A 26505-nucleotide genomic window follows, 5' to 3' on the forward strand; every position below is an offset into this window, starting at 1 on the left:
TTCAAAATACCTCTTCTAATAAAAGTGGATTGAAGGAGGCAATTTTTAAATAAAGCTTTCATATCCTCTGAGTATTCAAGGTCCAAATGTAAAGAAAATTGGACAGTATAGATTTGTTCTATTTTTAAAAAACACTAAGTCGTGGGGTGCCGTTATATGGTGATATATTTCGAAAATTTTACGAACCTATTCGGGTTCTTGGCGAAACCGCTGAAGTTAGAACCTTGAATTGTGAATGTGTGTTATTGTTGTTGTGAAGGGGTGAGAGAAAGTTTAGTGTTTGGAAATTCGTATTGGGAGGGAATGCTGTGTAAGTGAAGGAGTAAAACCAGAAGTCAAATCTGAAATTTGCTGTTGGTGTATGTCTGAGATATGATGTCGTAGTTTTGGAAATCCGAAATAAAAAATATGGTAGCTGTGTAGGGGTGCGATACGGCAGATATGTTTTTTGGAATTAAATCGATTAAATGTGGGTGGTTAAAATAGGTTTTAATACAACAGAACAGAGTTCATATATATTTTATGCCCTTTCCGCATACGAAGTAGCGGGTATTTGCTAGTCTGGTATAAAGGCATGGATAAAAGTTTAACTTTAGTATAAATATGCGATTTTTTGTTTAAATCAGAATATCATCCTTGAGCTACCAGAAAAATAATTGAATTTAAATCGGTTATCCAATGCTAAGTTATTATAAAAAAAGTAAAAGGGGCTATAGTCCGACAGGGCCGAGCATGTGACACCCACTTCTCCTAGGGACTAGTTTTCCACGGAATTTGTTGTATACATACATATTCCTCCAAACAAAAATAAATTTGTATTGAGAAAAATACTAAAGGCCTTTCCAACCAATATTTCGAGGTAATTAACTAATTTTTAGCCAAGGTTAGCACAAAAAATTCAAGCCCCCGTATAACATTGCAATTAGCATAAATTTTAAAAACTGGGAATTTATGATTGGATGATAAATTCAAAACTTTTCTATCATTATTGCGACATTTTGTAGCGTGGAAGTAGAGTTGTGCAATCTAGTTTTTGGTTTACTGTCCTAGTTCAAAAAAGTATGAGTAACGTCATACAAACTGACGTTGAAGCAGTTGTTTTTCATACAAACAACTTGAGTCCATAGATAGTGAACTGGTGTCGTTCAATTGAACTAGATTGGCACAACTCTACATAGAAGGTAAATGTATTTCTTTACAAACAAACCACCAGGATAAAGGAAACCCACTTATATGTTAGACAGTAGTTCCGTTATGTAGCCGCTTTTTATATAATTCGCATCAAGAGAGAGAGAGAGAGAGAGATGTTAAGAGTTCGGTTTCTCGTTTCGTTTTCGTAATTTTTTAACGGTGCGCCTGAACCAACTTAAAATGGACGGTGCTTACACCTGGGAAGTTTTTCTGATTCTGAATCTACAATGTTCATAGATGAGAAAAATAAAATAAAAACAAATAAATCGTCGAAGGAATTTTTAAATATATCGCGGAAGTTTTTTTCTGATTCTAAAACTACAATGTTCATAGATGAAAAAAATATAAAAAAATCGTCGAAATAATTTTTAAATATATTGCGGTTAAAGGTCATTTTTTAGGGGTTTTTAGGTTTTCAGGAAAACAACATACATATCTTCCAATTTACACACAAAAGTTTGGGTACTGAATATTATCTCATCATCTGTTTAATAGCAGGCTTCTTCCTAGTCGTAAACGCAAATACTACTAAATCTACAGAGCCGGTGCAGAATCGGATGCATTTTCAGAAAAAGAAATTTATAATACCCTTTCCCACATTGTGGTGTAGGGTATAATATAATTACAACCCAAAATGTATTATTTTTCTCTTTACAAGAACAAACGATAAAGTTCGACAACCTTTCCAATTATGTTTAAACCTCAAAACCACACACGATTTTCTATATTCAGCTTGTATAAAAAAGAAACCAATTTAAATTTTCATTTCAACTGGCGTACTTTGCCGACGTATATATGAATTAAGATTTTTAATAAAGAAAAAATACTTTTCATATAAATTTTGTAATAAAAAATAATTCAAAAATTAAGCTACAGTGTTTTATTTATAAATGCACTAAAACTTAGAAAATCATTTTTCGCTTAGCATCAAGTAGTATATTCTTCTTCGTGATGGAATCTTTCAAATAAAACGCTTAACGTTTGATTTTGTCACCATTTTTAATTTAAATGCAAGCGTTTTATTTGAGGGATTACATCATGAAGAATATACTACTTGATGCTAAGCGAAAAATTATTTTCTAGGTTTTATTGCATTTATAAATAAAACACTGTAGCTTAACAGCGAGTTAAATAAAACACTGTAAACATAGAATCGATCTTCACTCACACTGTACAACACTGGAAATCCAAACAACTTCTAATAGACATTTTCTGAAAGTACACATTGAGACTACAAAAACGTTAATTGGGTTTTGTGTTGTTAGATCGGGTTTGGATTTTATGGCCTCATCTAAACCGAGCTAAAATGAGCCTTTTTTCCACTGATCGGACCTCTATCTCAGAAACTAATAAGAATTTTCCTTTGCAGTCTTCTGCAATATTGTAGCCCTAAATTATGTCAAACAGATGAACTGGGAAAAACTGCATTTAGCGCATCAAAATCGTTAAAATATAGAAAAATTTATATACTTTCTGGAATTGTGGTCAATAGCAACTAAACTGTTGGGAGTTGAACCAAGTAGCTATTCGCAAAAGTTTCCAAATGATATGACCATCAATTCTTCAGAACATTCTGAAACTCTAAAATGGTTAATTCTCGCTGTTAAAGCGATATTTCATAACAAACCTTCTACAAAACTTATTTCAAACAATGTTCACACAGGCAGTTTATTTTCATATTTGGGATTTCAATGCATTGTTGATATATTTATCAAATTGTCTTTGCAAAATATGGCGATAAAGGCTTTTTACAATAATAAAATGTTCCGAAGAGTTGTGTAATACATTCCAGCGATTATTTTCCAAAAGGTAGCATTAAGAAAAAGTTAACAGTTTTGGAGATACGCTGCGAAAAATATACAAATTGTGGAATTTTTAGATATATAATAAAATTTGAGGCAATAAATGCAGGTTTTTGAGTTCATTATTCCTCCAAATATTTTCTTCGTGCTCTTATCTACAAGTTTGCTGCAGAGGCCAAAACAAGATTGGTGTTGGTTTCAGAGATACGTCCCCGATTTGTTTTAGAAAGTCTTAAATATCATTAAATCCGAACCCAATCTAAGAAAACAAAACCCAAATACGGTGTTTGCATATTGGTCCTCTACTTTCAGAAAATTCTCGACAAAAGTTGTTTGCTATTTGTTATTGTTATGGGAGAAATCTCCAATTGGCCCTTCCATGATCATGGGAAATAATTTTATTTTTATTTTTCAACCAACGCCCATTTAATGACTTTTGATACACAAAAATAAGATATAATTAAATAAAAATAACAATTTGATAACGAAATATAGTCTACAGTATCATCTGAACCATACATTAGTACGGGAAGTATCAGTGTTTTGTAAAGTGTCATTAACCGCCACATCCGACTTTTTAATGGTATCAGTTACTTCCTTTACTGATCGACCCATGATATCAATTTCGGCGGCATAAGAATGTAACATGTGGCTATCGGTGTATATTTTGCAATTCCTTTTAACGTTTGCATCTCGTATAAGCTTTTCTAACAGAACGTTGAATAAGTCACACAAGAGGTTCTTTCCTGTTTTAACTGAGCCTAATGAGCTTTACGGAATAACAAATACCGACATGACTTGGAATAATCGACAAAAATATGATAAGTAGAGTTGGGTAATTTAGTTCCTAGTTCCTTGTACTAGTTACAAAACGTATGAGTAACATCATAAAATATAACGTGTGATATTAAGTATACGCAGTATGTTCATAGAAAGAATGTGGGCCATTGGAACTGCGAAATGTACTAGATAGTTCCATATAGATTCTTTGGCACAACTCTAATGATAAGTGTTGATCGGCATCTATTGAGTCTTTTCCAGGATTTCCCGCAAGGTAAATATCTGGTCAATAGATTTGACTGGTCCAAAGCCGTATTGGTATGACCCAATTACATCATTGACCAAGTCGTTTACACAATATCCCAGAAATTACCTTATGTATATGCAATTGGGATAAGACTTATGCCCCTATAGTTTGAGCACTCAGTCTTATCTCCTTTCTTGTAGACGGGATACAGAACGTTTCAATCATCGGGTACTCGTTCTTCCTGCCAGATGGTGCTAACTAGTTTATGCACACACCATATCAGCGTGTTGCCTCCGGTTATGAAGAGTTCAGTTGGGAAGCCATCGGCTCCTACTGCCTTATTCAGCCGGTTTATTACTGACTTTAACTCGCCCAGGCCGGGCTGTATACACTCAATATCATCTTGGATTGGAGCTGTGGTATTTTCATCGTCTTCACTTATATTTAAAACAAGTGAGCAAAGGCTATATGTATCTCTGTATATCGCTGTAAAGGTGATATTTTCTACTTTCCTTGACAGGTTTTGCTTTTGATATACCTCCTAAAGAAACAGAGCTATTGGCTTTGAAATAAAACGTTGACCTTTTCTCCAAATAAGTTTTTGCCCATTCCGACCTCTGAATAATATCCGACCATCATCAAAATCAATAGGCTTCTTCCTCTGTGGGACCCCGATTAAATCCCAAAATTTCGTGACGAGCCGATCAAAATTGCGACTTGTAGCGCGATTTCGAAAAAAAAATTAAAAAATGGGATGTATTACCGACTATTGCGATATCTCCGTTATTTGGCCACCTAAGCCAACCTGCTTTACATCATTGTAAAGATGGGATTTTCTACTTTCATAGTCAGACTTTGCTTTTGAAAGGATATTCGCTTTGAAATAAACTGTTGAGTTTTTCTCCAAATAAGTTTTTTGCCCATTCCGTCCCCTAAATATTATCCGACCATCACCAAAATCAATAGGCTTCTTCCATCATTGTAAAGATGGGACTTTCTACATTCATAGTCAGACTTTGCTTTTGAAAAGTCGTGAACAAAAGCTGTGATATTTGTCTTTATAACTTAAATCGCAAAAATAAAAAGTTGGGTTTAATTTGCGGCTATTGCGATATCATCGTTGTTTGACCACCAACGACAACCTCCTTTACATCGTTAGAAAGGTGATATTTTCTACTTTCACTTTTGCTTTTGGTATACCCCTTATGGAAGCTGAGATATTTGCTTTCGAAACATGTAAAAAAGTATCAGTCGGCTTTGCCGACAGAGATATACCCTCAGCCTGTGTATATTGAAGGGGGTTTTAAAAATTTTGGGCGTTTGAACCGACAAAAATGTTGATTAGGATTAAAGATCAAAAGTTGTGCGGAGGAGATACTAAAAGGAATGGATCGACATTGACCATTATGGATGTGGATCTCCAGCCACTACATATGGTGCCTATGGAGTTTTTACACCCTTCGGGCTGTTTTCTCAAGAAGTATGGACTTGCCCCTGAAAAAAACTTTTACCATCGTAATTGAGGCAGCGAATGCAAGTTGCTTCAACACAAATAAAAGTGATTCGATGTCAGGTCTTAAAGTGAACTTATCCGAAATTTTGTGTGGGAGGTACCCGAAGGAGGGGACAAATATATTCCATATTCGAACCTGATCTATAACTGGTAGGCATATTAGGATGTGCAAAGTATGGACCAAATCGGTCACTCCCTTCAAGAGTTATCGTACGAACAATTTTTCCGAACAGTTTTGAACTTTTGTGGGGGAGGTACCTGAAGGAATGGACCGACATGGCTTATCTTCGAACTTAAACTATGTTTGGACAAAATATTACTAAGGCTAAATGTTGGACCGAATCGCCAGATCCGTTCTAGAGTTATCTTGCGCTCCAACTACCTCACACCGTGTCATAGGGGTTTTTTGCAACTTCCATGCAATTTTCTCAGGAAGTATGGACATGCCCCTAATGAAACTTGTACCGTCGTATTGGGGGCAGTGAATACAAGTTGCTAAAACAAAAATCAAAGCGATTCGAGAGATGGCCCTAAACTGAACTTTTCCGAAATTTTGTGTGGGAGGTACCCTAAGGAGACCGATTGAGTCCATATTGGAACCTTATCTAAGCCTGGTACACATTTCAGGATGTGCAAAGTATGGACCCAATCGGTAACTGCCTTCAAGACTTATCGTGCGCACAAATTTTCCGAACATTTCCGAACTTTTGTGTGGGAGGTACCGGAAGGAGTGGACCCGATATAACCCATCTTCGAACTTAAACTAAGTTTGGGCAAAATATTACGAAAGCCAAACTTTGAACCGAATCGGTTCATCCGTTAGACTGACAGACGGACGGACATTGCTCAATCGACTCCAAATTGTCTGAAACACATTTCGTCCAAACATACTTGGGGTCTAAAACCATTATTTCGATGAGGCACATTTTGCCCGTATGAAAGTGTATATACCCTCGTTAGCATAAATGCTGAGGGTATAAAAAGCGTTGACTTTTTCTCCAAATAAGTTTATTGCAATTACGACCGATAAAAATTATCCGACCATCAACAAAATCAATATGGTTCTTCCCCTCCGGGACCCTCATCAACACCCAAAATTTGGTGACGATCCGATCAAAATTGCGACCTGTAGCGTGATTACAAGGTTTAGATGGACAGACGGACGGATACACATAGCCAGATCGAGACAATCATTTTGGTATATATAAGTATGAGTCTACGACCATTATTTCGATGCGTTACAAATTTTTTGGGCAAAACTTATAATACCCTCCCCACATAGTGGTGTAGGGTATAAAAAATGCTCTTTCCATATCCTGAGCACACTATCTGTATCTGTAAAAAGATTACCTTGCTCGTCATTACAAAAGGATGTACCTGTACTAAAGCCCGACACTCTTGATCATACCAAGGGTTCTTTGGTAGAGTTCTCTTGTATACAAGTATGGATTTTCCGTCTGTTTGCATAGAGTGGGCAATAATGTACCACTGTGATATGTGACGAGAATTACTTTACAACGTGGTCAATTTGATTTCTTGTGTTTTGATCTGGTGACAGTCAGGTGCCCTTATAAATGTCAAGAGGCTTAAACCTAGTACTGCTAACTACCATGTTCTTGCTTCTGCTAAGTATATCAGCATCATTGCATTGTCAGACGTGTCACTGTTTAGACAGAATTTTCCGACTGTTGGGCCAAAGATATTCTCCTTTCCAATTTTGGCATTGAGATCGACTAGAATAATTTTAATGTCATGGGCAGGACAACAGTCATATGGTTCCTTTAAGCGCTCGTAAATATATCTTTATTCTTCTCGTCCTTGCCTGCAAATAAAACTGATGTTGAAAAATTTAGGTTTTATCGGAATTGTAGCAAAACATTCATTCAAGGGGCGAAGCAGGAGATCAGATGTTTTAACTTCCGACTAACTACAAATCCGCAACCAAACTCATGTTTTATATCATGTCATCTATAATACACTGTGTTGTGATGCCTTTCCCAATCCATCGTATTGCCTGTATGGGAGTAATACGAGTACACTGTGCAACATTTTAAGGTGATCTTGTGCAAACAATTCGAACTGAGGATTTTTTGAAAGTACAGACCCAAACGACAAGAAACCCTAGTTGAGTTTTGTTGTGTCAGATCCAGCTCGCATTTTATTTATATTTCAAAATATATGCAAAAATTCCACAATTTTTATACATTTCGCACCGAATCTCCAAAACCGTTAATTTTTTCTGAATATTTTCTTTTGGAAAAATATTCCCTGGAATGTAATACACAACCCTTCAGATAATGTCATTGTTGTAAAATGCCTCTATGCCGTTGTTTTCAGTACATTTTTCAACGATGATTTAATAAAAATGTCAATAATGTAGTGAAACCCGAAATGCGAGAATAAACTATTGGTGTGAACAGTGTTTGAAATACGTGTTGTAAAAGATATGATGCAAAATACAGCTGAAACAACATGAAGTAAGCATTTTAGTGTTTCTGAATGTTCTAAAGAATTGTTGAGAACTTTATTTAGAAGATTTTTGCAAAAGGTTACTTGGTTCAACACCCAATACTTTAGCCGATACTGGCCAGAAATTCAGCAATTATGTAAAATTGTCTATATTTTATAGATTTTGATGCCCTAGATGAAGATTTCTTATGTGGTTTCTTCAAAAGATAAGTCCTACTAGTTTAGGGCTACAATAATGCTAAAGACAGCAAGGCCAAATTCCTATTTGTTTCTGAGATGAAGGCCTGATAAATGCAAAAAAGTGTAGATATAGCCCGGTTTAGATAAGGCCATAAAATCCGAACTGGATCTGACAGGACAAAACCCTACTAGGGTTTTTGTAGTCCAAATATGTACTTTCAAAAAATGCATACTAGAAGTTGTTTGCATTTTCAGTGTTGCATAGTTATATCCGCCTAGTACTTTGAAATTACATCTGTCAGTGCGTAACTTTAGAGGGTTGTTTTTCTTTTTTACAGTGTTTTATTTAACTTGCTTTGGTGTCCGTTTAGTTCAAATCTAGTTACTCATTTTTTAACACAGTTGCAGTTGACCAATCGAACTGAAACCATGCACACTTTTCAGATTTGGATGACAATGCATAAATATGAAACCAATATGGGTCCATTTTTTTCCTATAGTCCCCATATAGCGGTACCACCCGATTTCAGGTGTTTTGAGGATTTTGTTTTCATTTTTAGTCCGAATTGGCTGTAACTTGGCATTTAGAGTTCACAATTGTACAGAAACTACCCCACAAAAAATTGTGGACTTGGGTAAGAATTTGGTGCAGCCCCCATATAACGGTACCACTCGATTTCAGGCAATTAAAATTTTGTATCTACATTTTCGGCCTAAATTGACTGCAATTTGGCTATGGACTTCTCACTGGTCAAAAAATTTATTTACTAAAAAGTTAAAAATAAAAAATAATTAATTTATTTGAGATATTCCATCAGGAGAAAGAATATACTTATTGAGGCTAAGCGACAAATTATTTTCTAGTTTTTTCTAGTTAAAACACTGAAACGTAATTATTTTTTATTTCATAGTAAGATGATTTTTGTAAGGTTCGTTTACCAACCCGACGTCAAACCAAAGTTTGTATATTTCTTATGGGTGAACTCGCGATACACGTTAGTTTATTACCTATAACGGGTGTTGCGGAGCTGCCTTCCCCAGGTGACATCACGGTGAGGTCAGTGAGATGTAAGAGGGATCAGAGAGGTATATAAGTCATCCCCCGCCGCTGTCTGGTATCTTTCATCCTCTACGTCATCCAAAGGTTAAGGGTTAAACAAAACTTAATTTTGGTTGGTGGGCACAAACGTGTACAGAAATTAATTTCGGAAGGACCCACTAGACCAAATATGACTTTTTGGAAGCAAAACGTCCCGTTTGCTGGATGTATGGTTTTTGAGAATTTCGACATGTTTTAGGCGTTGTTTTGACGCCTTTTGTAATACATCGTATTTCCTATGTGGCAGTGATAGCGGCCCTGTACTTTGCAAAAACATTTGACAGCATCTTCTCTATAATAAGTCCGAACATTCCAGATGCAGATTCTCTTAAAAATTCCTTAAAACGTTTGCGGGGTCATCAAATTATTTGTTTTTGCATTGTACGATGCTTTTATAGGGTTGGGTTACTAGCCCAACGTCCGACCCAAGTTTTTATCGTTCCTATGGGTGAACACGCAGCGCATGTTAGCTCACTCCTTTTAACGTGTGTTAAACGAAGCTCTGTTGCAGAACCTACAAGAATTTACTATTTTTGAATTATTTCTCAAATCGATAAAGGACAACAATTGGGTGCCACCGTGGTGCAATGATATGCACACCCGCCTTGCACGCTGAAGGTCTTGGGTTAGATTCCCCGGCCAGGCAACATCAAATTTTCAACTGTGGCAAAATATCCCTCAGTGATGTCGGCGACATTTCCTGAGTATTTCAGCCATGTAAAACTTCTCTACAAGTGGTGTCTTTAGGACACACCGTTCGGACTTGGCGGTAAACAGTAGGTCCCATTTTATTGTTCTGGAACAGAGCAGTTGTTAAAATATGTACATTGCTAACCGATTTTAAACCCTAACGCAACATTTTATTAACGAAAGCCATCTGCCCAGATGAGTGACAATATATCAATAGTTTTTCAAAATGATTCATTTCTTAGAAATTCAAACACTATTAACTTCAATTTTTGTTTTCATATAATAATTTAATTGTAAAAAGATTATATCGTTTTCTTGGAAATGCTATGCCGGGCAATGGAAATGACACTGATCTGATAGTTCACGTTGGTCACTTTAATTATTCATTTATTACCAAGCCCCCATTGGGGAGATAATAAGATTACAATAAGTTTGTTCTCCCTCTACGGTTGAACGCAAATTTAGTGCGAAGTAGTAAATGTCAATGTAAGTGAGTGTATTCATTCAAAGGCAATGGCCATGGGAGTCTCTAAAAGCGCCCAATTCGTGCAGATATCTGCACAATGTCAAGGAGAAAGCAAACACACACATCATGAAAAAGCTTTGGTCTCTCACCTTGCAATGGCCCAAATGGTTGATTGGTGGTGATGATGAGGTGGCTGCGCCGTATGCGCAGTTTGTCCGGCAAACACTGCAATAGAATAAATTGTTAAGAATTTGTTACCAAAAGTTCATTGCTACGGTTAATGTTGGCGCGGCATTTATTGGACGCGGTATTTGTAAAATCTAATACAGCCGATTAACAAATACAAATATTCACGTTATTGTTCGGAAAGTAATTAAATAAAGAAAATACTTATTTTAAATTGTGTGAAATAAATAATTATAAACAAATATCAAACTTTTACCCAAGAAGTGAAGTTCTTAACAAAAAATTGTAAGTGTTGCTCTTGATAAAAATGAAGAAACATTTTCATAATAAACAGTGCGGTAAAATGAGAAAAGATACAATACTATTGTTTTCTAAGGATTAATTAAAAACAACATAAATAAAAACATAATTTTTTACTGTGAAAAGGCAATTAAAAAGACACAATTGAAATGAAAAAGATGTCTAAAGGCTCACAATTTTTGAATGTAGAGATTTGTTTCAATTGTGAGCCGTTTTCCCACTAAACAAAGTGTGTCAAAAAATGCCACATTTCATATCATCAGTTTCGAGAAAAACGCATTTAAGTATCAGTGCTAAATTCATGTGCAAGAAGAAATATGATTTGAAGTGTTTTAGTGCTTTATGACTCAAAAATCTTTTTACTAAATTTTAGAGATATCAACATAAATAATCGATGAAAAAGAAGAAGAAAGAAGCGTAGAAAAATAGAAATTGCTAACTCAGAAAATGCATTTTTGAGTTATGCCACTCTTTGAGTAAATGGGCGAAATGTTAAACAATAATCTTTTGGCTTAGTTCAGTACCTTTTATGTAATGAAAGTTGTTAAAATTACTTTTGTTTCTGTAAAAACTATAAAACAAACAAATGATATTGTTGTAAAATAAATAAGGAATAAAGTTGTTAAGAAGTTACTGAATAGGCCCCCTCTTCTTGTTTATTCATGCGGTTGAAAAAACAGTGTAAATCTATTTAGTCAATTTCTAATTATGTATAAGTACCAGATTTTTTTAATAGGCCTTTCTTTAACAATCATACAATTTACTCTGTAACATTTAACAATTATCGATATTGTTTAAACTAACAGATAATCCCAAAGAGTATCATTGGGCTGAAAATCCGACAAAGTGCGATAGAGAAAGGAAAGATTACAGATAAAATCGGTTGGTAAGTTTGAAAAATTAATTATTAACACAGTAATACAATGGACCCGAAGAAGTGAAGAAGAAAATATCAATTTTTGAATTGTAAATTATAAATCCCATAAAATCATAATAAAATTGAATCATTTTTGTGAAATAGCAGATAATTGATATATAATTTTATAGAAGTAATGTCCTAAAAGTCCCCATAGATCCATTTTGACATATTCGGGGTCAAAATTTAAGTGTTTTTTAGGTTTTCGTTTTTTTTAACGATGGGGGTCAATCAAAAAGTGAATAGTGTAAATTTTGTACATGGAAAAGTTCTCTACAAGTTTGGCCTTTATGATTCTTTCCCAGAAAAAAACATTCTTGAGATATAGCGGTTCTAAAATACACACCATACACACTATAGGAAAAGTTTGGATTCAATTAAGTAACATAATTTCGCATTTGCACTTATCGAATGAATTACGTATATATACTAGTTACCAAGCTTTGTCTTCGTCTGCAGAGATGGTCTGTATGACAATTTTTTAGGTTTTCGTCGGTAAGAAAGTTGTAAACGTCGAAAACGTCATATACCCGTAGAAAACGTATAAAATGTAGTAAACGTCGTAAACCTCAAAAAATGTATGTTACCATCATATTTATACCCTCAGCATTTATGCTAACGAGGGTATATACACTTTCATACGGGCAAAATGTGCCTCATCGAAATAATGGTTTTAGACCCCAAGTATGTTTGGACGAAATGTGTTACAGACAATTTGGAGTCGATTGAGCAATGTCCGTCCGTCTGTCTGTCTGCCTGTCTGGCTGGCTGGAGCGCACGATAACTCTCGAACGGATGAACCGATTCGGTTCAAATTTTGGCTTTCGTAATATTTTTCCCAAACTTAGTTTAAGTTCGAAGATGAGCTATATCGGTCCACTCCTTCCGGTACCTCCCCCACAAAAGTTCGGAAAATTTGTGCGCGCGATGACTCTTGAAGGGAGTAACCGATTTGGTCCATACTTTGCCCATCGTGGAGCGTGTACCAGACTTAGATCAGGTTTTAATATGGACTCAATCGTTCCACTCCGTCGGGTACCTCCCACACAAAAATTTGGAAAAGTTCAGTTTAGGACCATCTCGCTAATCACTTTGATTTTTGCTTTAGGAACTTGTATTCACTGCCCTCCATACAACGGTATAAGTTTCATCAGGGGCAAGTCCATACTTCCTGAGAAAATAGCCTGAAAGTTGCAAAAAACCCCCATGAGACCGTGTGAGGAGGTTGGAGGGCAAAATAACTCTCGAACAGGTCTGCCGATTCGGTCCAAAGTTTGGCCTTAGTTATATTTTGTCCAAACATAGTTTAAGTTCGAAGATAAGCCATATCGGTCCACTCCTTCAGGTACCTCCCCCACAAAAGTTCAAAAATGTTCGGAAAAATTGTGCGCACGATAACTCTTGAAGAGAGTGGCCGAACTGGACCATACTTTACACATCCTAATATATCTACCAGATATAGATCAGGTTCAAATATGGACTATATTTGTCACACAAAATTTCGGATACATGTTCACTTTAAGACCTGCTTTCGAATCACTTTTCGAATTTTTGCTGAAGCAAATTGCATTCGCTGCCTCAATTGCGATGGTAAAAGTTGTTTCAGGGGCAAGTCCATACTTCTTGAGCAAACATCCCTGAAGTTGTAAAAACCCCTATGGTACCATATGTAGTGGCTGGAGATCCATTCTTTTTAGTATCTCCTCCGCAAAACTTTTGATCTTTAATCCTAATCAACATTTTTGTCAGTTCAAACGCCCAAAATTTTTAAAACTCCCTAAATACATGCGTTTTTTGGGAAAAAATTGTTTCAATATACACAGGCTGAGGGTATATCTCTGTCGGCAAAGCCGACTGATACTTTTTTACTTGTTTTCACTTAATATTAATCTTGCAATCCTGTCTTTGTTATTGAAGAGCGTCCGTAACTTTTTTCAAAAAAACAGCATATTTTTATTAATATTTTTTTAATTTTTAAAATAACTGAAATAATTGAACAGTAAATTGGATTACGCACTTAGCACGTCATCTACAATATTGTTCGACTTTACGTATGATTCAAAGAATTTGCAGGTGAAGTAATAAACAACCATACATATGTATAATGTCCATATAATATAAAAAATATATGTATATAAAATGTAAATTTTAGAGTGAAATCTTTTTATGCCTGTTTTTCAATAAATAGGATCTCAAACAAAAAAAAAATAATAATAATAACAAGATTTTTTTATTATGAAAAACATCGATTTTTAGGTTATAAAATTCGTTTGTTTATTCTGTCAAAAACCTTGTTGGTTTGCCTAGGTTTACGACGTTTCCGACGTGTGTAATATACGTCAGAAATGTATGTCAGATACGTCATAATTGCAGACAGACCATCTCTGTTTGTCGGTTATAAAAACAACATCCTAATATGCCTGACTGAATTTTTGTTCAAAGATAGGGTTTATTGTGCTGATACATACACACATCCGTATATAATATTTATGGGGACAGATCCGGTTATTTGTCTTTTAGACAATTTGTACAACTTTGACTTTAGCCGCATTTTGATAAGTCTTACCGTTAAAAAAAAATCTTCAAATTAAGATTGTTGGCCATTTAACGTGGATTTTTTAGCAGATTATTATGTTATTGAGACTCCTTACGACAGTGTGGTGTAGGGTATAAAAATATGGTTATATATACATATATTGTAATACCATTTTTTTTTTTATTATTAAACTATGCTTACTTACTTACTTAGCTGGCCTTTTACAGAACATTTGTTCCATAAGCCGAACTAAGAAAAAATCTCCAATCCTCTCTGTTTGCTGCTGTATTTTCCCAATCTGGGATATGTAGCTTTGTGATATCTCGTTTCACTTGTTCGCTCCAACGAAGCTTTGGCCTTCCAGATCTGCGAGAACCTCCATGCGGCCCGTATTTATACGCCTTTTTAGCGGGTTCATCATCACTCATTCTTATAACATGGCCTAGCCATCGCAATCGTTGTATCTCGATTCGTTCAACTATATTGATGTCATTGTATAGTTGATACAGCTCGATGTTCATACGACGCCGATATTCGCCGTCAACACAGATTGGCCCATAGATCTTTCGTAGAATTTTTCTCTCAAACACACAAAGCACTGCCTTATCTGCTTGAGCAAGTACCCATGCTTCGGAACCATACATTAGCACGGGTAGTATCAGTGTTTTGTACAGTGTTATTTTTGTTTGACGAGAGGTGGCTTTATTCCTAAACTGCTTACTCAGCCCAAAGTAGCATCTGTTAGCCAACACTATTCTTCTTCGTATTTCACAACTGATGTTATTTGTTGTGTTTATGGCGGTGCCGAGGTAGACGAAGTCCTTTACTACCTCAAAATTATAGGTACCAACATTCACAGATGGTGCGGTGTTTATGGACATATTACGCGTCGATACCATCAACTTGGTTTTTACGCCGTTTACTGCCAGACCAACTTTAGCAGATTCTCTTTCGACTTTTGCAAAGGTGTCAGTTACTTCCTTTACCGATCGACCCATGATGTCAATGTCGTCGGCATAAGCCAGTAACATGTGGCTGTTCGTGTATATTGTTCCATTTCTTTTGACCTTCGCGTCTCGTATGACCTTTTCCAGTAGGATGTTAAATAGATCACACGACAGGCCGTCTCCTTGTCTGAAACCTCTTTTGGTAGTAAACTCTTCGGAGAGGTTCTTTCCAATTTTAACTGAGGATCTCGTCTCAGTTAATGTCATTCTACAAAGTCGAATGAGCTTTGCAGGAATACCAAAATCAGACATGGCTTGGAACACCTTTGAACGTATAGGGCTGTCGAATGCTGCTTTATAATCGACGAAAAGATGGAAGGTGTCGATCTGCATTTCTTGGGTCTTTTCCAGGATTTGTCTCAAGGTAAATATCTGGTCAATGGTGGATTTGCCAGGTCTAAAGCCGCACTGATAGGGTCCAATAATTTCTTTGACCATAGGCTTTAGTCTCTCACACAATATGCCAGATACTATCTTATATGCAATAGGGAGCAGACTTATGCCCCTATAATTGGAGCACACAGTCTTATCACCCTTCTTGTGGACTGGACATAGGATGCTCACGTTCCAATCGTCGGGTACGCGTTCTTCCTGCCAGATGGTGCTAACTAGCTGATGCATACACCTTATCAGCGTGTCGCCTCCGGTTTTGAACAGCTCGGCTGGTAGGCCATCTGCACCTGCCGCCTTATTATTCTTCAGCCGGTTTATTGCTGTCCTTACCTCATCTTGGCTGGGCGGTATACATTCAATACCATCATCTGGGATTGGATCTGTGGTATCTTCGCCGTCTTCACTGCTATCGGATACCAACAGTTTGGAAAAATGTTCTTTCCATATCCTGAGCACACTATCTGTATCAGTTACCAAATTACCTTGTTGATCTCTACAGGAGGATATTCCTGTACCAAAGCCATCAGTTTGATGCTTCACTCTTTGGTAGAATTTTCGGACTTCGTTCTGTCTTCTGTACATCTCCATTTGTTCACACTCCCTCATTTCCATTTCTCTCTTTTTCCTGCGGAAAAGACGTTTCTCCTCTCTCCTTTTCTCCCGATACCTCTCTCGTGCGCTACGCGTTGCTACTGATTGTAAAGTAGCCCTATATGCCGCATTTTTTTCTTCGGTAGCAGCACGGCACTCCTGGTCATACCACGGATTCTTTGGTGGAGGTCTCTGGTATCCAAGTACTGATTTTGCGGCTGTTTGCATGGAGTGGGCAATATTTTGCCATTGTGCTGATATGTTATCGGGACGAGAAGCGCTATCATTAAGCAATTGGGTCAGTTGAGTGGAATATGCTGTGGCTATCTGTTGTGTTTGCAGCTTGGCGATGTCCAACTTTCGTGTTGTGTCTGTCCGTGCTTTATTTGCAACGTTTAGACGGGTACGTACCTTTGCTGCAACGAGGTAATGGTCCGAATCTATGTTTGCTCCTCGGAACGATCGTACATCCAACACGCTCGATGAGTGTCTTCCATCTATCACAACGTGATCAATTTGATTTATTGTTCTTTGGTCTGGAGACAGCCAAGTGCCCTTATGAATATCGAGATGCTTAAATCTGGTACTGCTAACTACCATGTTTTTTGCCGCTGCGAAGTCTATCAGCCTCATTCCATTGTCTGATGTTTCACTATGTAGACTGAATTTCCCAACTGTTTGTCCAAAGATATTCTCCTTTCCAATTTTGGCATTAAAATCGCCTAGAACAATTTTAATGTCATGGGCAGGACAACGGTCATATGTTTCTTCTAAGCTCTCGTAGAATATATCTTTGGTCTGTTCGTCCTTGTCTTCGGTTGGGGCATGAGCGCAGATAAAGCTGATGATGAAGAATTTTGCTTTAAATCGAATTGTAGCAAGTCTTTCATTCACTGGGGTGAAGCTGGAGACCAGATGTTTTAACCTCCGACCAACTACAAAACCGCAACCAAACTCATGCTTTGTGTCATGGCAGCTATAATACAGTGCGTCACCATTAGGTGTTGTTGTGACATCTTTCCCAGTCCATCGTATTTCCTGTATGGCAGTAATATCGGCTTTGTACTTTCCAAGTACGTCTGCCAATGCGAAGACTGCACCTTCTCTATAAAGAGTGCGAACATTCCAGGTGCAGATTCGCAGATCATGGTCCTTAAAACGTTTGCGGGGTTCGTCAACTTTAGAGGGGTTTGTTTTTCTTTTCTTTCGTTTTTTCATAGTAGGCTGTTTTTTTCTAGGGGAGGGTTACTAACCCGACGCCCAAACCCAAGTTTTTAACGTTCTTATGGGTGAACGCGCGGCACATGTTAGCTCACTACCTTTAACGGGTGTTAAAGGCAGTTCCCCAGGTGACACCACGGGGAGGTCAGTGTCCACTTGAGATGAAAGAGGGACCAAGATAAATCCAGGGCTTTGCCATGTTAAAACCGGTCAGGACCGTTCCTTGGTATCTTCCATCCCCTACGTCACCCATTAAACTATGCAAAAATATAAAATTTGATAAATTATTAAACATTTCTTCATCTGGATTTGTAGCATTAGGCTGGATTTCACACAAAGGGAAAAAATCGATGTTGGATTTGTTAGGCGGGGGTGCCCTCTAAACTGAATTGGAATATGTTAACACGTGCTAATCGAAGTTATGAAAATTTCGATTTTTTGGCTATTTGGCGACTTCGGCGACCCATATCTGTCGAACGGTCGAAACTATTTGTCCATATTATACATTAAATTGAACGCTCGACTCCATGCTCTGCTATGTCGTTCACAACTTTCAAGTCGTTTACCATCCTTTGCACCCTCTGGTAGTTGATGTTCTGCGGCCAAGATGCAGGATCTTCTTAATGTTAATGTTTTATCTCTTGAACAACAAGTAACTCGCTTTTAATTACGCCAGGTAGTCCTTTTCTAGGAATTTCGGCAGTTGCTCTTTTGTAAGTTTGGGTCGAATATTTCTGGAGAAATTTCCATCTTTGTTTTGTTAAGATTTTTGTCGCCATTTGGCTATTGCACTCTTTGCACTATCGCATCAAACAATGCAAGGCCAACAAGTTCAGGACTAAGATACCACAGATGATTTATCATTTTGTTATTTCCTTTTCTGATATTTGTTTGTCAATGTTTTCGTATTTTAATAGACTTTCAATGGGGTCTAGGTCTTGTTTTGATGCTAAACACATCGTAGAATCTGAAGGGACATCTGTCTCGAAAAGAATCAATTGTGGCTTCAAGAAAATCCTAACCATGAAATTGGAGCCCTGTAATGTGTCTGATAGCAACGTTACTCGTATCATTTTGGCTACAGTGGAAGCTCTCGGAGAGGATCCCAACAAATATAAAATCTCTGGAAACACGCGCAACAACTTCAAATAAGGCACTGGCATGGAAAAGTATTACCAGATATTCTGAAAACAGAGCAGAAAGAACGGATTGCTGTTCCAGTATCACATGGGGGTAAAGAACAACTCCTAGGCGTTCCTGAAACTGACAGTAGCTCAGGGCAGAAACAAGACCTAGCAGTGCACTATGGGTCCAATGACAGGTTTTTGAGGCAACAAGTCAATGGAAGCAGCTGGACCTTTCAAATTTCGTTTCTATGTTTATAATGAGCATAAAAATAAATCTTCAAACATTGGTAGAATCGGTTCATATATAGATATAGCTTTCTAATATATGTTTCATTTGATTTTATCCGATTTTATATTTAAGCCGTAAAAGGTCACAACTTACATCCGATCGCCCCGATTTTTGATACTGTAAGTCATGTTCAATTAAGAATCACGTATAGAAAATTTGGTTCTGATTGGTCAGATAAATATATCTATATATAAAGAAAATTCCTCAGGCCTGTCCTCATGTTCGAAATAGAATTCCTCTGAAATGGCTGGACCGAATTTGATAAAATTTTGTTTGTAGATTTGTTAGGTTTAGAATAGATCATAAGGTAGTTTTTATACCGAAAAATCGAGGGGGCGGTGGACCTCCGCCACAACGGGTTTTAGCCAAAAGCGAAATCTCAAAGATTATTAGACCTATTGGTATACAACGCATCGCGTCATCTTTTTGCAAACTTTATAATTACATGTTATGATCTCTAAATTTAGTAGGTTTTCGTAGTCCCAGTTACTAAATTTAGAGATCTTAACATACACCATCTCGTGTAAGAGTACTATAAATTTTGGCGACTTGTGCCATATTGACAAGTCCCGCCCCAGCCTAGCCTATTTATAAGTATAAGTTGTATAAGTTTTCGTGGCCATAAGCGGATAATTTTTTTTACACATATAGTACTCAGTATTACCTTCTACCTCATATATATATATATATATATATATATAGTTTCGCGGATACGTCGCGATACCGAGAGTTCTATTCCAAAAAGCATATAAACCACAATACAAACTACACAAAAAATACATCACATGTCTACACCTACAACTTCTTATCACATCTTATTTTTTTAATTCGTTATTACAATCTTAATTATGTGGTCCAAAGTGTCAAGAATCTAATACCGATACTATTTTATTCCAATATATGACTTGAAAAATATACTTTTTGCCTCAGAAACCTGCCATTGGGCCCATAGTGCTGTGTACGAATGCCTAGAGAAATGGGGTCTCACCAGCTCGAGCAGATGTTAGGTCGGGAACTCATGTACCTGCGTACAGACTTATTAGAAGTATTGTTGAGAGGGATTTTTGACTGCAAGTTTGGAAGCACATCTAGAATGGTCTGCGATTGACAAATCCAAGTTCGGTCATATATACTTGTTGTTCAAGAGATTAAACATTAACTCCGAATTTCTTGAAAAATATCCTGCAAAGGATGGTAAACAAATTGAAACTTGTAAACGAAATAGCGTAGCAAGGAGTCGAATTCAAAACAAACTACAACAATGCCTTCTCCAAGTACTCGTAGTCATCTGTACCCAGATTGCTCCAAAACCACATTATGTCAGTCCCTTGAATAAATTTAAATAAGATTAAAATTTAAAAGACATTTTTTTTTTCATTCCAAAAATTGATAATATAGGAAGAAAAATGGGGTTTTTTTCCACAATAGACTCCATTTTCGCCCTAAGGCGTTTTTCGGGACATTGGCTTTATTATCTCGAATTCAGTAATACTTACGTATTATGTTGTTCAGCATGAAATGTTAAGAAAAGGGCCTAATTCTCACATACGGATTACGGCATTTCGAGTGGAATCTTGCGAGTTGTGCCCGCCATACATTTGGTGTCGAAATGATTATTTTTGTGGCATAAAACGAACTTTAATGGAAGATTTTGCAAAAAAACTAAAGGAAATCACATATTAATGAAATTTTTCGTAAAAATTAAAAATATATTTTCCAATGGCAGAATGCGATTTTTATATTTTTACATCGTGGAATTTATTCTGCCGAAAAATTTAAACCGATCCGAGAGGAGGCCTTAAACTGAACTTTTCCCAAATTTTGTGTGGGAGATACCAGAAGGAAGGGATCGATATATTCCATATTCCGACCTGATACATGGATGGATGAAATAATACGATGTACAACGTTTGGAACAATCAGAAAGTTCCTGTTAAAGTTATCTTGCGGTTTTGCCATTTTAGTTGGTGCCCCCAGGGTTTCTTGGAGCTGTTTGGACATTATCTCAGGAAGTATGGACTTGACCCCGAAAAAATTGTACCGGCGTAAAGGGGAGGCAAGAACATCCTGCTGAAAATAATTTCAAAACAATCTAAGGGAAGATCTTAAACTGAACTTTTACCAAATTTTGTGTGGAAGTGGACCGATGTAGCCCACATTCGAACCTGATCTATATTTAGAAGGTATAATACGATGTGCGAATGTTGAACCAAATCGATTGTTCCGTTCGAGAGTTATCGTACACGCCATCTTACAGAAAATTTTTGAACTTTTGTGGGGGACGCACCCGAAGGATTTGAACGATATATCCCATCTTCGAACTTAAACTAAGTTTGGGCAAAATATTACGAAGTGCAAAATTTGGTTAGAATCGGTTAATCCGTTCGAGAGTTATCATGAGCAACAGCCAGACAGACAGACGGGCATGACTAAATCGACTCCAAATTGTCTGAGAAGAATTTCGTCAAGACATACATGGGGTTTAAATCCATTATTTCGGTGGGGCACATTTTTGATCGTATCGAAGTGAATAAACCCTCTTAAGCCTAAAGGCGTGAGGGTGTAAAAATTGTGGACAATTTCGGTCTTTGTAAAGATAATGGATAGGCAGAAACAATCGGTCACTCGATAAGTCAGTGTTCTATGCTTTGAAAACTTATATTGTACGGCTTGGAATTTACCAAATAGATCTTTGAGTTCATGGATAAGAGTTCAATTAAAACCATAAACCGTGTCCGTATGCGAAATGTTATTAGAGAGATATGCTATATTTGATTAATCATATCTGTGCCAACAACTGTTCTTATCAGCCACCGTTTATTGAGATAACATATAGAGACCAACTGTCTCGTATAAACAAAAGCTAGGTATCGGTATTATTTTGTTAAATTGTAGTATGGCGCTACATTCTCATAACGTAATGGAGCAGTAAAACCATTGGATTTAAATTGTCAAATCCACTGCCTATTTGTCAAATTAATCCTCATAAATTGGGTTGACCCCACAAAAATCTTTAATCTAAACATGCTGTAAGTCTATAAAACATGCATAATGCGTTAGTTAACAAACAAACGGCTATCCATAAAGTTGTTGATGATTGGATGAATTCAGCAGATGTGGTGCTATTTTCGCTACCACTCCATTTGCTTGGTAGGCATACGAACATAACATTCATGTTAAAACATGAGGCTCATTATTTAAGGCGAGCAGAACATAAAATATAAAGGCCTATGACAATTAAATCAGATTCTATGTTTAATATTTTTAATTTATTTTTAAAATCTATTTTGTATTTTTATTAAACAATAACAATTGTTCTTCTTGTTGTCGTCAATAACACTGTCAAATGATAACTGCTTATTAGCATTGCTACCACAATTTTTTATATCATTTAATTTCCTTGATATAGGGACATTTATAGAATTGTTATCAGTCAATAGAGAAGCAAAATAGTTATCTGCAGATATGCGAACAACCGTTAATCTGATTAGAAAAATTAATTCATTTAAATGTGAAGACTAAGACTAAATTAATTTGCCTAATTTGAATTTTGTACTGCGATCGGTGGTATCTGTCGATGGTGATAAACCAATTTCGTAAATAATTTTAATTTATTCGCTCAGTGTTAATTTCGTTGGCGCCAACGTCAAACATGACGACCGTAAACAAAAAACGAAGAAATAACTACAACAAAATAGAAATGAATAAAACAGAGACAAAAAAAATGCCAGAAAAAGTGTACTTATCTAAATATATACATACATACGATCGTCAAATGGTAAAAATTGAATTAGATCCGCTTCCAAAGAAACTAGGCTTTGACTCATACTGGAGATTTTGGCTTACTAGAGAAGCAACATTTATCAGTGTCAAATTTAATTTAATTTTATTAAAAAGACGGCATCTATCTCACAGGGCCACAACGGTTCCAAATACAATAAAGTTACTACTCCGAAAACTTAAAGCTAATATAATTATGTAAATGTAAAAAAGGCAAAATTTAATGTCTCATTAGAAAAAATTATTTAAAAACAAGTAAGAACAGACTATAGTCGGACGGGGCCGACCATGTGATACCCTATACCACTATCCCTGTGCACTAGCTTTCCGGGCTAGCTGTTATAAGATGTGCATTAGAAATTTTACCAATTTTCACACAAAAGTTTTGATCAATTTAACCCGCTAAATATTATCCGATCATACCGTTGACTTGCACGCTACTTCTTCATCTCAAACCAAAACTACGTTTAAAATTTCGCGCCGATCGGACTATTATTGCGACCTACAGAGCGGCTACAAAATCGAGCAAAAATTTTGTTTTTGGTCCATTTCATCCCTTTAACATTTCACGATCATCGCCAAAAACTAATCAGTTCTATTCTGGTCCAAACCCGACCTCCATACTAAATTTCGTGACAATCGGTCCATAATTGCGGCCTCTAGCTTGATTACAATTTTTAATGGACGGACAGACGGACGGACGGACGGACGGACACACATCGCTAAATCGCTTTATCTCGTCGAGATATGAAGTTTGGTATACCACATGAGGGGTCTACGACGAATATTTCGCGGCGTTACATGAATTTTTGGGAAAACAAACTTATTATACCCTTTTCCACATTGTGGTATAGGGTATAATAAAAATTAAATTAATGAAACATGGATTTAAGAAACAAACAAAAAACAAAGATTAAAATCCATGATCACTGATATATTGGAATAAATGCTCCTTATAAAATTTTAGAAAGGTATTAAATAACTTAGGGCCCGATTGCAAAGAATTAAAAATTCGAGCAACTCTCAAATGAAAAGACTTCTCCAATGTAGGACAAAGATGTAAATACAATAAGATTGGAAAACTCAATTGTTAACATTTGTCAATAGATGGAGTTAAGCTCTGTTGTTACGATATCATAACAACATTCAGTTAAGTAGTTAACCATTTCAGGCGTTTTAACCGCCAAGTTCATATTCAATGAACTGGAAACTGCTTTTGAATACATTCCTGAGCCCAACTTTTTGCTTTCCTACAATTTGTATAAGCCGAATTGCGCTTTAATGGCGTTTTTAACATTAACATACCCCTGTTGTTGACAAAATGTTTATATACTTTGTTTCATAAACATATTTGCATTATGCATCTTTTCCAGTCTTTACAGTTCTATGTCTTTGTGTAGGAGTGAGACGAGGTATACATAATTTACTCGAATGTTCATAGAGTGGAGTTTATTATAGTATTTGATCAATATTATACATTGTCCATTTTGTTTTCGACATTCCCTGACTCACATACATACATACTACTATCATATCAATCATATCACATACTGATATTACGGGAATATTTAATTGTTGCGTTTCATATTCTGCGGTTTAGACACCAAACGGGCGCACAGTGGTCGAAACCACTGATCTAGCGGCGCGAAATTAATAACTTGGAAACGAATGAAGATATCTTTCTGAAATTTTGCACAAACTCAATCTGTGTCTGTGGGTAATTATGGACTAAATATGAACAACATAGCCAAATATTTTGGTATAGCCCCCATATAACGGTACCTCCTGATATTCGATATTTTGAGGATTTAAGCCATCTTTTCCTTCCAAATTAGTTGTAATTTGGTACTTAGGGTTCCTAGTGATCACTAAGCCTTTCCATCAAAAATTGTGGACATAGGTCCACGTTTGGGTGTAGGCCCCCTTTAAGGTACCTCCCGACTTTCAGTAGTTTGGGGATTTAAAGCTACATTTTCCGACCAAATTAGGTGTAATTTGGTATTTGGGGTTCCCAGTGGACACAAAAATTCTCCACCAAAAATTGCGAACATAGGTCTACATTTTGATATAGCCCCAATATAACCGTACCGACAGATTTTGGGTATTTTGAGGATTTAAGCTAAGCTAAGCTATTCAAGACCATTTATCAGCAAGATTTGCAGCTAAATTTTGGTTATTCGGAATCTAGGGAGTTCAATTTAATTATTAAAAAAATAACTGGACCGAACCTCGTTGGACCTTTGTAGTTACGCTCCATCCAACAAAAGTATATTGCACTAAAAACATACAAAAAATAATAATTTTTGAAAATTTATTGCTTTATAACTATGTAACTTCAGGCCCCAAACATTTTATTTTAATTTAACTTAAACCCTCCCCTATCAATAAAAAATAAACTTTGTTTAGTTTTATTACGAATTTATTTAACAATTAAACAAATATGAGATCAGGTTTTTAGCAACAATTTTATTAAAATCTGATCCGTCAAAATTTCTTGCACTTGACACTGAATAACTGAGTGAATATTTACAACAACAAAAAAGTAAAAACAAAATCTTAGTCAGCAGAGTGTCTGTAATCGATATAATGGAAAACATTTCGAAATTTTATACTTTGATTTTTTGACTTTCGCGCCGCTAGATCAATGATTTCGTCCTCTGTGGGGCGTACTGAAATTCTAGAATTGCCTTCATACAATCATAACTCTTATGTTTTGTGGGCTAAAGTCAAATTTATATTAAACAAGTTTTAAACAAGTAAAAAAGTATCAGTCGGCTTTGCCGACAGAGATATACCCTCAGTCTATCTGAATTGAAACTTTCATCTACGGATAGATCGAATGTATTCAGGCCTTTTCAGAACTTTGTGGCCCTTTTTGGACATTTGAACTTGCCGACAAAAATGTGGATTAGGATTAAATTTCAAAAGTGTTGCGGAGGAAGTACTTAATGGAATGAACCGATATGGGCCATTTTAGAAGTTAAACTATATTTGGAAAAGAGGTATTAGGAGGTCCAAAGTTTGAAACAAATTAATTGCCTCGTGCATAACATGTTAGTGACATTTTTTAAATATTGGGGGAAGTATCGTAAGTTGTATACCGGTATTGCCAATCTTAGAACTGAAACTAAGTTTGGAAAAATATGACGACGCCCAAATTTTGGACCAAATCGGTTGATCAGTTCGAGAGTTATAGATCTCACAAATCACTACATATGGTGCCATAGGGGTTTTTACACCATTCTGGCTGTTTTCTCAAGAAGTATGGACGTGCCCCTAAAAAAAATTTACCGTCGTAATGGAGGCAGCGAATATTAGTTGCTTCAATAAAAAGTAATTCGAGAGCAGGTCTTAAAGTGTATTTATCCGAAATTTTGTGTGGGAGGTACCCCAAGGAGTGAACAAATGGTAAATATATTAGGATATATAGAATATGCACCAAATCGGTCACTCCCTTCAAGAGTGCGCACAATTTTTCCGAACTTTTTTGAACTTTTGTGGGGGAGTTACCTGAAGGAGTGGATCGATATGGCTTATCTTCGAACTTAAGCTAAGTTTGGACAAAATATTATGAGGGCGAAATTTTGGACCAAATCGGCAGATCCGTTCGTATGAGTATGAAGTTGCCGCGGATGAATCTTGTACCGTCGTATGAGGGGCAGCAAATACAATTTGTTACAACAAAAATCAAAGCGATTCGAGAGCAGGTCCTAAACCCAACT

General features: G+C 36.4%; 1 protein-coding gene across 45 annotated transcripts in view; it reads left to right on the forward strand.

Annotated features, from left to right (window-relative positions):
• Positions 1 to 26505, forward strand: part of LOC141394483 (embryonic polarity protein dorsal-like) — a 108607-nt gene that overhangs the window by 12257 nt on the left and 69845 nt on the right. For 2 of the 45 annotated variants that reach the window (XM_073968932.1, XM_073968894.1), the window contains exon 1: positions 10705 to 10908. The exons of 37 other annotated variants lie outside the window; for them this stretch is intronic. The gene's annotated coding sequence lies outside the window, so the exon portion shown is untranslated. Of the gene's footprint in view, positions 1 to 9922; positions 11050 to 11729; positions 11810 to 26505 lie in introns of those variants that run through there. 6 more of the 45 variants (XM_073968891.1, XM_073968896.1, XM_073968928.1 and 3 more) reach the window with 6 other exon arrangements.

This window comes from Musca autumnalis, unplaced genomic scaffold (genome assembly GCF_047663935.1).
Source record: "Musca autumnalis isolate F117 unplaced genomic scaffold, ASM4766393v1 scaffold_2, whole genome shotgun sequence".
NCBI lineage: Eukaryota > Metazoa > Arthropoda > Insecta > Diptera > Muscidae > Musca > Musca autumnalis.